Here is a 13,016-nt window from a genome sequence, read left to right as displayed (position 1 = left end):
TCCAATCCAGAAATAGCCCAGGATCTAGCCATGAAGTACGAGAAATATGCGAAAGTATGAGCCTGATGAGGGCAAATCCCAGACCTAACCCAGACCTAACATGCGTTGTCCTCTAAAATATTTATCAAGACCAGGTTTAATCGACTGTTTCAGTGTGGTCCCACATTACTACGTGATCCAAACCAGAAAAAACCCAGGATCCGTTCAACAAGTATGTGAAGAATGCGAAAGAATGAGTCTGATGTGTGAAAATCCCAGGCCTAACCCAGACCTAAAATGCGTTATCCTAAAAAATATTGATCGAAACCTGGTTTAATCGACTGCTTCAGTGTGGTACCACATTACTACGTGACCCAAACCAGAAAAAACCCAGGATCTCTTCAACAAGTATGTGAAAAACGCAAAAGTATGAGCCTGATGAGGGCAAATCCCAGACCTATCCCAGACCCAACTTGCGTTATCCTCTAAAATATTGATCGAAACCAGGTTTAATCGACTGTTTCAGTGTGGTCCCACATTACTACGTGATCCAAACCAGAAAAAACCCAGGATCCGTTCAACAAGTATGTGAAGAATGCGAAAGTATGAGTCTGATGAGGGCTAATCCCAGACCTATCCCAGACCTAACTTGCGTTATCCTCTAAAATAATGATCGAAACCAGGTTTAATTGACTGTTTTAGTTGTGCTACCACTTTACTACGTGATCCAAAGCAGAAAAAACCCTCGATCAGGTCAACATGCATGTTAAAACTGCGAAAGTATGACCCTGATGGGGGCATACCTAACATGCGTTATCCTCTAAAATATTTATCAAGACCAGGTTTAATTGTCTGTTTCAGTGTGGTACCACATTGCTACGTGATCCAAACCAGAAAAAACCCAGGATCCGTTCAACAAGTATGTGGAGAATGCGATAGTATGAGTCTGATGAGGGCAAATCCTAGACCTATCCCAGACCTACCATACGTTATCCTCTAAAATATTGATCCAAACCAGGTTTAGTGGACTGTTTCAGTGTGGTACCACATTACTACGTGATCCAAACCAGAAAATAACCCAGGATCTGTTCAACGAGTATGTGAAGTGTGCGAAAGTATGAGTCTGATGAGGGCAAATCCCAGACCTATCCCAGACCTAACATGCGTTATCCTCTAAAATATTTATCATGACCAGGTTTAATTGATTGTTTCAGTGTGGTCCCACATTACTACGTGATCCAAACCAGAAAAAACCCAGGATCCGTTCAACAAGTATGTGAAGAATGCGAAAGTATGAGTCAGGTGAGTGAAAATCCCCGGCCTAAAACAGACCTAACACGCGTTATCCTCTAAAATATTGATCCAAACCAGGTTTAGTGGACTGTTTCAGTGTGGTACCACTTTACAACGTGATCCAAAGCAGAAAAAACCCTCGATCACGTCAACATGTATGATAAAACTGCGAAAGTATGACCCTGATGAGGGCAAATCCCAGACCTATCCCAGACCTAACTTGCGTTATCCTCTAAAATATTGATTGAATCCAGGTTTAATTGACTGTTTCAGTGTGGTACCACATTACTACGTGATCCAATCCAGAAATAGCCCAGGATCTAGCAATGAAGTATGAGAAATATGCGAAAGTATGAGCCTGACGTGGGCAAATCCTAGACCTAACCCAGACCTAACATGCGTTATCCTCTAAAATATTTATATTGACCAGGTTTAATTGATTGTTTCAGTGTGGTCCCACATTACTACGTGATCCAAACCAGAAAAAACCCAGGGTCCGTTCTACAAGTATGTGAAGAATGCGAAAGTATGAGTCTGATGAGGGCAAATCCCAGACCTAACCCAGACCTAACATGCGTTGTCCTCTAAAATATCTATCAAGACCAGGTTTAATCGACTGTTTCAGTGTGGTCCCACACTACTACGTGATCCAAACCAGAAAAAACCCAGGATCCGTTCAACAAGTATGTGAAGAATGCGAAAGAATGAGTCAGATGCGTGAAAATCCCAGGCCTAACCTAGACCTAAAATGCGTTATCCTAAAAAATATTGATCGAAACCTGGTTTAATCGACTGCTTCAGTGTGGTACCACATTACTACGTGACCCAAACCAGAAAAAACCCAGGATCTCTTCAACAAGTATGTGAAAAACGCAAAAGTATGAGCCTGATGAGGGCAAATCCCAGACCTATCCCAGACCAAACTTGCGTTATCCTCTAAAATATTGATCGAAACCAGGTTTAATCGACTGTTTCAGTGTGGTCCCACATTACTACGTGATCCAAACAAGAAAAAACCCAGGATCCGTTCAACAAGTATGTGAAGAATGCGAAAGTATGAGTCTGATGAGGGCTAATCCCAGACCTATCCCAGACCTAACTTGCGTTATCCTCTAAAATAATGATCGAAACCAGGTTTAATTGACTGTTTTAGTTGTGCTACCACTTTACTACGTGATCCAAAGCAGAAAAAACCCTCGATCAGGTCAACATGCATGTTAAAACTGCGAAAGTATGACCCTGATGAGGTCAAATCCCAGACCTATCCCAGACCTGACATGCGTTATCGTCTAAAATATTGATCCAAACCAGGTTTAATGGACTGTTTCAGTGTGGTACCACCTTACTACGTGAACCAAACCAGAAAAAACCCAGGATCCGTTCAACAATTATGTGAAGAATGCGAAAGTATGAGTCTGATGAGTGAAAATCCGAGGGCTAACCTAGACCTAACATGCGTTATCCTCTAAAATATTATTCCAAACCAGGTTTAATTGACTGTTTTAGTTGTGGTACCACTTTACTACGTGATCCAAAGCAGAAAAAACCGTCGATCAGGTCAACATGCATGTTAAAACTGCGAAAGTATGACCCTGATGAGGTCAAATCCCAGACCTATGCCAGACCTGACATGCGTTATCCTCTAAGATATTGATCCAAACCAGGTTTAATGGACTGTTTCAGTGTGGTACCACTTTACTACGTGATCCAAAGCAGAAAAAACCCTCGATCAGGTCAACATGCATGTTAAAACTGCGAAAGTATGACCCTGATGAGGTCAAATCCCAGACCTATCCCAGACCTGACACGCGTTATCCTCTAAAATATTGATCCAAACCAGGTTTAATTGACTGTTTCAGTGTGGTCCCACATTACTACGTGATCCAAACCAGAAAAAACCCAGGATCCGTTCAACAAGTATGTGAAGAATGCGAAAGAGTGAGTCTGATGCGTGAAAATCCCAGGCCTAACCTAGACCTAACATGCGTTATCCTAAAAAATATTGATCGAAACCAGGTTTAATCGACTGCTTCAGTGTGGTACCACTTTACTACGTGATCCAAAGCAGAAAAAACCCTCGATCAGGTCAACATGCATGTTAAAACTGCGAAAGTATGACCCTGATGAGGTCAAATCCCAGACCTATCCCCGACCTGACATGCGTTATCCTCCAAAATATTTATCAAGACCAGGTTTAATTCAATGTTTCAGTGTGGTACCACATTACTACGTGAACCAAACCAGAAAAAACCCAGGATCCGTTCAACAAGTATGTGAAGAATGCGGAAGTATGAGTCTGATGAGTGAAAATCCCAGGGCTAACCTAGACCTAACATGCGTTATCCTCTAAAATATTGATCCAAACCTGGTTTAATGGACTGTTTCAGTGTGGTACCACTTTACTACGTGATCCAAAGCATTAAGAACCCTCGATCAGGTCAACATGTATGTTAAAACTGCGAAAGTATGACCCTGATGAGGGCAAATCCCAGACCTTACCTAGACCTAACATGCGTTGTCCTCTAAAATATTGATGGAAACCAGGTTTAATTGACTGTTTCAGTGTTGTACTTCATTACCACGTGATGCGATCCAGAAAAAGCCCAGGATCTAGCCATCAAGTATGAGAAATATGCGAAAGAATGAGCCTGATGAGAGCAAATCCCAGACCTAACCTAGACATAACATGAATTATTCTCTAAAATATTGATCAAAACCAGGTTTAATTGACTGTTTCAGTGTGGTACCACATTACTACGTGATCCAATCCAGAAATAGCCCAGGATCTAGCCATGAAGTATGAGAAATATGCGAAAGTATGAGCCTGACGAGGGCAAATCCTAGACCTAACCCAGACCTAACATGCGTTATCCTCTAAAATATTTATCATGACCAGGTTTAATTGATTGTTTCAGTGTGGTCCCACATTACTACGTGATCCAAACCAGAAAAAACCCAGGATCCGTTCTACAAGTATGTGAAGAATGCGAAAGTATGAGTCTGATGAGGGCAAATCCCAGACCTAACCCAGACCTAACATGCGTTGTCCTCTAAAATATTTATCAAGACCAGGTTTAATCGACTGTTTCAGTGTGGTCCCACACTACTACGTGATCCAAACCAGAAAAAACCCAGGATCCGTTCAACAAGTATGTGAAGAATGCGAAAGAATGAGTCAGATGCGTGAAAATCCCAGGCCTAACCTAGACCTAAAATGCGTTATCCTAAAAAATATTGATCGAAACCTGGTTTAATCGACTGCTTCAGTGTGGTACCACATTACTACGTGACCCAAACCAGAAAAAACCCAGGATCTCTTCAACAAGTATGTGAAAAACGCAAAAGTATGAGCCTGATGAGGGCAAATCCCAGACCTATCCCAGACCAAACTTGCGTTATCCTCTAAAATATTGATCGAAACCAGGTTTAATCGACTGTTTCAGTGTGGTCCCACATTACTACGTGATCCAAACAAGAAAAAACCCAGGATCCGTTCAACAAGTATGTGAAGAATGCGAAAGTATGAGTCTGATGAGGGCTAATCCCAGACCTATCCCAGACCTAACTTGCGTTATCCTCTAAAATAATGATCGAAACCAGGTTTAATTGACTGTTTTAGTTGTGCTACCACTTTACTACGTGATCCAAAGCAGAAAAAACCCTCGATCAGGTCAACATGCATGTTAAAACTGCGAAAGTATGACCCTGATGAGGTCAAATCCCAGACCTATCCCAGACCTGACATGCGTTATCGTCTAAAATATTGATCCAAACCAGGTTTAATGGACTGTTTCAGTGTGGTACCACCTTACTACGTGAACCAAACCAGAAAAAACCCAGGATCCGTTCAACAATTATGTGAAGAATGCGAAAGTATGAGTCTGATGAGTGAAAATCCGAGGGCTAACCTAGACCTAACATGCGTTATCCTCTAAAATATTATTCCAAACCAGGTTTAATTGACTGTTTTAGTTGTGGTACCACTTTACTACGTGATCCAAAGCAGAAAAAACCGTCGATCAGGTCAACATGCATGTTAAAACTGCGAAAGTATGACCCTGATGAGGTCAAATCCCAGACCTATGCCAGACCTGACATGCGTTATCCTCTAAGATATTGATCCAAACCAGGTTTAATGGACTGTTTCAGTGTGGTACCACTTTACTACGTGATCCAAAGCAGAAAAAACCCTCGATCAGGTCAACATGCATGTTAAAACTGCGAAAGTATGACCCTGATGAGGTCAAATCCCAGACCTATCCCAGACCTGACACGCGTTATCCTCTAAAATATTGATCCAAACCAGGTTTAATTGACTGTTTCAGTGTGGTCCCACATTACTACGTGATCCAAACCAGAAAAAACCCAGGATCCGTTCAACAAGTATGTGAAGAATGCGAAAGAGTGAGTCTGATGCGTGAAAATCCCAGGCCTAACCTAGACCTAACATGCGTTATCCTAAAAAATATTGATCGAAACCAGGTTTAATCGACTGCTTCAGTGTGGTACCACTTTACTACGTGATCCAAAGCAGAAAAAACCCTCGATCAGGTCAACATGCATGTTAAAACTGCGAAAGTATGACCCTGATGAGGTCAAATCCCAGACCTATCCCCGACCTGACATGCGTTATCCTCCAAAATATTTATCAAGACCAGGTTTAATTCAATGTTTCAGTGTGGTACCACATTACTACGTGAACCAATCCAGAAAAAACCCAGGATCCGTTCAACAAGTATGTGAAGAATGCGGAAGTATGAGTCTGATGAGTGAAAATCCCAGGGCTAACCTAGACCTAACATGCGTTATCCTCTAAAATATTGATCCAAACCTGGTTTAATGGACTGTTTCAGTGTGGTACCACTTTACTACGTGATCCAAAGCATTAAGAACCCTCGATCAGGTCAACATGTATGTTAAAACTGCGAAAGTATGACCCTGATGAGGGCAAATCCCAGACCTTACCTAGACCTAACATGCGTTGTCCTCTAAAATATTGATGGAAACCAGGTTTAATTGACTGTTTCAGTGTTGTACTTCATTACCACGTGATGCGATCCAGAAAAAGCCCAGGATCTAGCCATCAAGTATGAGAAATATGCGAAAGAATGAGCCTGATGAGAGCAAATCCCAGACCTAACCTAGACATAACATGAATTATTCTCTAAAATATTGATCAAAACCAGGTTTAATTGACTGTTTCAGTGTGGTACCACATTACTACGTGATCCAATCCAGAAATAGCCCAGGATCTAGCCATGAAGTATGAGAAATATGCGAAAGTATGAGCCTGACGAGGGCAAATCTTAGACCTTACCCAGACCTAACATGCGTTATCCACTAAAATATTTATCATAACCAGGTTTAATTGATTGTTTCAGTGTGGTCCCACATTACTACGTGATCCAAACCAGAAAAAACCCAGGATCCGTTGAACAAGTATGTGAAGAATGCGAAAGTATGAGTCCGATGAGGGCTAATCCCAGACCTATCCCAGACCTAACTTGCGTTATCGTCAAAAATAATCATCGAAACCAGGTTTAATTGACTGTTTTAGTTGTGGTACCACTTTACCACGTGATCCAAAGCAGAAAAAACCCTCGATCAGGTCAACATGCATGTTAAAACTGCGAAAGTATGACCCTGATGAGGGCAAATCCCAGACCAATCCGAGACCTAACTTGCGTTGTCCTCTAAGATATTGATCCAAACCAGGTTTAATTGACCGTTTCAGTGTGGTTTCACATTACTACGTGATCCAAACCAGAAAAAACCCAGGATCTAGCCATCAAGTATGAGAAACATTGCGAAAGAATGAGCCTGATGATAGCAAATCCCAGACCTAACCTAGACCTAACATGAATTATTCTCTAAAATATTGATCGAAACCAGGTTTAATTGACTGTTTCAGTGTGGTCCCACATTACTACGTGATCCAAACCAGAAAAAACCCAGGATCCGTTCAACAAGTATGTGAAGAATGCGAAAGTATGAGTCTGATGAGTGAAAATCCCAGACCTAACCTAGACCTAACATGAATTATTCTCTAAAATATTGATCGAAACCTGGTTTAATCTATTGTTTCAGTGTGGTACCACATTACTATTAGATCGAAACCAGAAAATAACCCAGGATCTGTTCAACCAGTATGTGAAGTGTGCGAAAGTATGAGTCTGATGAGGTCAAATCCCAGACCTATCCCAGACCTAACTTGCGTTATCCTCAAAAATATTGATCGAAACCAGGTTTAATTGAATGTTTCAGTGTGGTACCACATTACTACGTGAATCAAACCAGAAAAAACCCAGGATCCGTTCAACAAGTATGTGAAGAATGCGAAAGTATGAGTCCGATGAGTGAAAATCCCAGGTCTAACCCAGACCTAACATGCGTTATCCTCCAAAATATTGATCCAAACCAGGTTTAATGGACTGTTTCAGTGTGGTACCACTTTACTACGTGATCCAAAGCATTAAGAATCCTCGATCAGGTCAACATGCATGTTAAAACTGCGAAAGTATGACCCTGATGAGGGCAAATCCCAGGCCTTACCTAGACCTAACATGCGTTGTCCTCTAAAATATTGATGGAAACCAGGTTTAATTGACTGTTTCAGTGTGGTACCACCTTACTACGTGAACCAAACCAGAAAAAACCCAGGATCCGTTCAACAAGTATGTGAGGAATGCGAAAGTATGAGTCTGATGAGTGAAAATCCCAGGGCTAACCTAGACCTAACATTCGTTATCCTCTAAAATATTGATCCAAACCAGGTTTAATTGACTGTTTTAGTTGTGGTACAACTTTACTACGTGATCCAAAGCAGAAAAAACCCTCGATCAGGTCAACATGCATGTTAAAACTGCGAAAGTATGACCCTGATGAGGTCAAATCCCAGACCTATTCCAGACCTGACATGCGTTATCCTCTAAAATATTGATCCAAACCAGGTTTAATGGACTGTTTCAGTGTGGTACCACTTTACTACGTGATCCAAAGCAGAAAAAACCCTCGATCAGGTCAACATGCATGTTAAAACTGCGAAAGTATGACCCTGATAAGGTCAAATCCCAGACCTATCCCAGACCTGACATGCGTTATCCTCTAAAATATTGATCCAAACCAGGTTTAATTGACTGTTTCAGTGTGGTCCCACATTATTACGTGATACAATCCAGAAACAGCCCAGGATCTAGCCATGAGGTATGAGAAATATGCGAATGTATGAGCCTGATGAGGACAAATCCTAGACCTAACCCAAACCTAACATGCGTTATCCTCCAAAATATTTATCAAGACCAGGTTTAATTGAATGTTTCAGTGTGGTACCACATTACTACGTGAACCAAACCAGAAAAAACCCAGGATCCGTTCAACAAGTATGTGAAGAATGCGAAAGTATGAGTCTGATGAGTGAAAATCCCAGGGCTAACCTAGACCTAACATGCGTTATCCTCTAAAATATTGATCCAAACCAGGTTTAATGGACTGTTTCAGTGTGGTACCACTTTACTACGTGATCGAAAGCATTAAGAACCCTCGATCAGGTCAACATGTATGTTAAAACTGCGAAAGTATGACCCTGATGAGGGCAAATCCCAGGCCTTACCTAGACCTAACATGCGTTGTCCTCTAAAATATTGATGGAAACCAGGTTTAATTGACTGTTTCAGTGTTGTACTTCATTACCACGTGATGCGATCCAGAAAAAGCCCAGGATCTAGCCATCAAGTATGAGAAATATGCGAAAGAATGAGCCTGATGAGAGCAAATCCCAGACCTAACCTAGACATAACATGAGTTATTCTCTAAAATATTGATCAAAACCAGGTTTAATTGACTGTTTCAGTGTGGTACCACATTACTACGTGATCCAATCCAGAAATAGCCCAGGATCTAGCCATGAAGTATGAGAAATATGCGAAAGTATGAGCCTGACGAGGGCAAATCCTAGACCTTACCCAGACCTAACATGCGTTATCCTCTAAAATATTTATCATAACCAGGTTTAATTGATTGTTTCAGTGTGGTCCCACATTACTACGTGATCCAAACCAGAAAAAACCCAGGATCCGTTCAACAAGTATGTGAAGAATGCGAAAGTATGAGTCTGATGAGTGAAAATCCCAGGCCTAACCTAGACCTAACATGAATTATTCTCTAAAATATTGATCGAAACCTGGATTAATCTATTGTTTCAGTGTGGTACCACATTACTATTAGATCCAAACCAGAAAATAACCCAGGATCTGTTCAACGAGTATGTGAAGTGTGCGAAAGTATGAGTCTGATGAGGTCAAATCCCAGACCTATCCCAGACTTAACATGCGTTATCCTCTAAAATATTGATCGAAACCGGGTTTAATCGACTGATTCAGTGTGGTACCACATTACTACGTGATCCAAACCAGAAAAAACCCAGGATCCGTTCAACAAGTATGTGAAGAATGCGAAAGTATGAGTCTGATGAGTGAAAATCCCAGGCCTAACCTAGACCTAACATGAATTATTCTCTAAAATATTGATCGAAACCTGGTTTAATCTATTGTTTCAGTGTGGTACCACATTACTATTAGATCCAAACCAGAAAATAACCCAGGATCTGTTCAACGAGTATGTGAAGTGTGCGAAAGTATGAGTCTGATGAGGTCAAATCCCAGACCTATCCCAGACCTAACTTGCGTTATCCTCAAAAATATTGATCGAAACCAGGTTTAATTGACTGTTTCAGCGTGGTACCACATTACTACGTGATACAATCCAGAAACAGCCAAGGATCTAGCCATGAAGTATGAGAAATATGCGAATGTATGAGCCTGATGAGGATAAATCCTAGACCTAACCCAAGCCTAACATGCGTTATCCTCTAAAATATTCATCAAGACCAGGTTTAATTGAATGTTTCAGTGTGGTACCACATTACTACGTGGATCAAAGCAGAAAAAACCCAGGATCCATTCAACATGCATGTTAAAACTGCGAAAGTATGACCCTGATGAGGGCAAATCCCAGGCCTTACCTAGACCTAACATGCGTTGTCCTCTAAAATATTGATGGAAACCAGGTTTAATTGACTGTTTCAGTGTGGTACCACCTTACTACGTGAACCAAACCAGAAAAAACGCAGGATCCGTTCAACAAGTATGTGAAGAATGCGAAAGTATGAGTCTGATGAGTGAAAATCCCAGGGCTAACCTAGACCTAACATGCGTTATCCTCTAAAATATTGATCCAAACCAGGTTTAATTGACTGTTTTAGTTGTGGTACCACTTTACTACGTGATCCAAAGCAGAAAAAACCCTCGATCAGGTCAACATGCATGTTAAAACTGCGAAAGTATGACCCTGATGAGGTCAAATCCCAGACCTATCCCAGACCTGACATGCGTTATCCTCTAAAATATTGATCCAAACCAGGTTTAATTGACTGTTTCAGTGTGGTCCCACATTACTACGTGACACAATCCTGAAACAGCCCAGGATCTAGCCATGAAGTATGAGAAATATGCGAATGTATGAGCCTGATGAGGACAAATCCTAGACCTAACCCAAACCTAACATGCGTTATCCTCCAAAATATTTATCAAGACCAGGTTAAATTGAATGTTTCAGTGTGGTACCACTTTACTACGTGATCCAAAGCATTAAGAACCCTCGATCAGGTCAACATGTATGTTAAAACTGCGAAAGTATGACCCTGATGAGGGCAAATCCCAGGCCTTACCTAGACCTAACATGCGTTGTCCTCTAAAATATTGATGGAAACCAGGTTTAATTGACTGTTTCAGTGTTGTACTTCATTACCACGTGATGCGATCCAGAAAAAGCCCAGGATCTAGCCATCAAGTATGAGAAATATGCGAAAGAATGAGCCTGATGAGAGCAAATCCCAGACCTAACCTAGACATAACATACATTATTCTCTAAAATATTGATCAAAACCAGGTTTAATTGACTGTTTCAGTGTGGTACCACATTACTACGTGATCCAATCCAGAAATAGCCCAGGATCTAGCCATGAAGTATGAGAAATATGCGAAAGTATGAGCCTGATGAGGGCAAATCCCAGACCTATCCCAGACCTAACATGCGTTATCCTCTAAAATATTTATCATGACCAGGTTTAATTGATTGTTTCAGTGTGGTCCCACATTACTACGTGATCCAAACCAGAAAAAACCCAGGATCCGTTCAACAAGTATGTGAGGAATGCGAAAGTATGAGTCAGATGAGTGAAAATCCCCGGCCTAAAACAGACCTAACACGCGTTATCCTCTAAAATATTGATCCAAACCAGGTTTAGTGGACTGTTTCAGTGTGGTACCACTTTACAACGTGATCCAAAGCAGAAAAAACCCTCGATCACGTCAACATGTATGATAAAACTGCGAAAGTATGACCCTGATGAGGGCAAATCCCAGACCTATCCCAGACCTAACTTGCGTTATCCTCTAAAATATTGATTGAATCCAGGTTTAATTGACTGTTTCAGTGTGGTACCACATTACTACGTGATCCAATCCAGAAATAGCCCAGGATCTAGCAATGAAGTATGAGAAATATGCGAAAGTATGAGCCTGACGAGGGCAAATCTTAGACCTAACCCAGACCTAACATGCGTTATCCTCTAAAATATTTATCATGACCAGGTTTAATTGATTGTTTCAGTGTGGTCCCACATTACTACGTGATCCAAACCAGAAAAAACCCAGGATCCGTTCTACAAGTATGTGAAGAATGCGAAAGTATGAGTCTGATCAGGGCAAATCCTAGACCTATCCCAGACCTAACATGCGTTATCCTCTAAAATATTGATCCAAACCAGGTTTAATGGACTGTTTCAGTGTGGTACCACACTACTACGTGATCCAAACCAGAAAAAACCCAGGATCTGTTCAACAAGTATGTGAAAACTGCGAAAGTATGACCCTAATGAGGGCAAATCCCAGGCCTAACCTTGACCTAACATGCGTTACCTTCTAAAATATTGATGGAAACCAGGTTTAATTGTCTGTTTCAATGTTGTCCTTCGTTACTACGTGATACAATCCAGAAAAAGCCCAGGATCTAGCCATCAAGTATGAGAAATATGCGAAAGAATGAGCCTGATGAGAGCAAATCCAAGACCTAACATAGACCTAACATGAATTATTCTCTAAAATATTGATCAAAACCAGGTTTAATTGACTGTTTCAGTGTGGTACTACATTACTACGTGATCCAAACCAGTAAAAACCCAGGATCTGTTCAACAAGTATGTGAAGAATGCGAAAGTATGTGTCTGATGAGGGCTAATCCCAGACCTATCCCAGACCTAACTTGCGTTATCCTCTAAAATAATGATCGAAACCAGGTTTAATTGACTGTTTTAGTAGTGGCACCACTTTACTACGTGATCCAAAGCAGAAAAAACCCTCGATCAGGTCAACATGCATGTTAAAACTGCGAAAGTATGACCCTAGTGAGGGCAAATCCCAGGCCTAACCTAGACCTAACATGCGTTATCTTCTAAAATATTGAGCGAAACCAGGTTTAATTGACTGTTTCAGTGTGGTACCACATTACTACGTGATCCAATCCAGAAATAGCCCAGGATCTAGCCATGAAGTATGAGAAATATGCGAAAGTATGAGCCTGACGAGGGCAAATCCTAGACCTTACCCAGACCTAACATGCGTTATCCACTAAAATATTTATCATAACCAGGTTTAATTGATTGTTTCAGTGTGGTCCCACATTACTAC

The sequence above is a fragment of the Colletes latitarsis genome, unplaced genomic scaffold (assembly GCF_051014445.1).
Source record: "Colletes latitarsis isolate SP2378_abdomen unplaced genomic scaffold, iyColLati1 scaffold0025, whole genome shotgun sequence".
Lineage (NCBI taxonomy): Eukaryota > Metazoa > Arthropoda > Insecta > Hymenoptera > Colletidae > Colletes > Colletes latitarsis.
Note: the sequence above shows the minus strand (reverse complement) of the source record.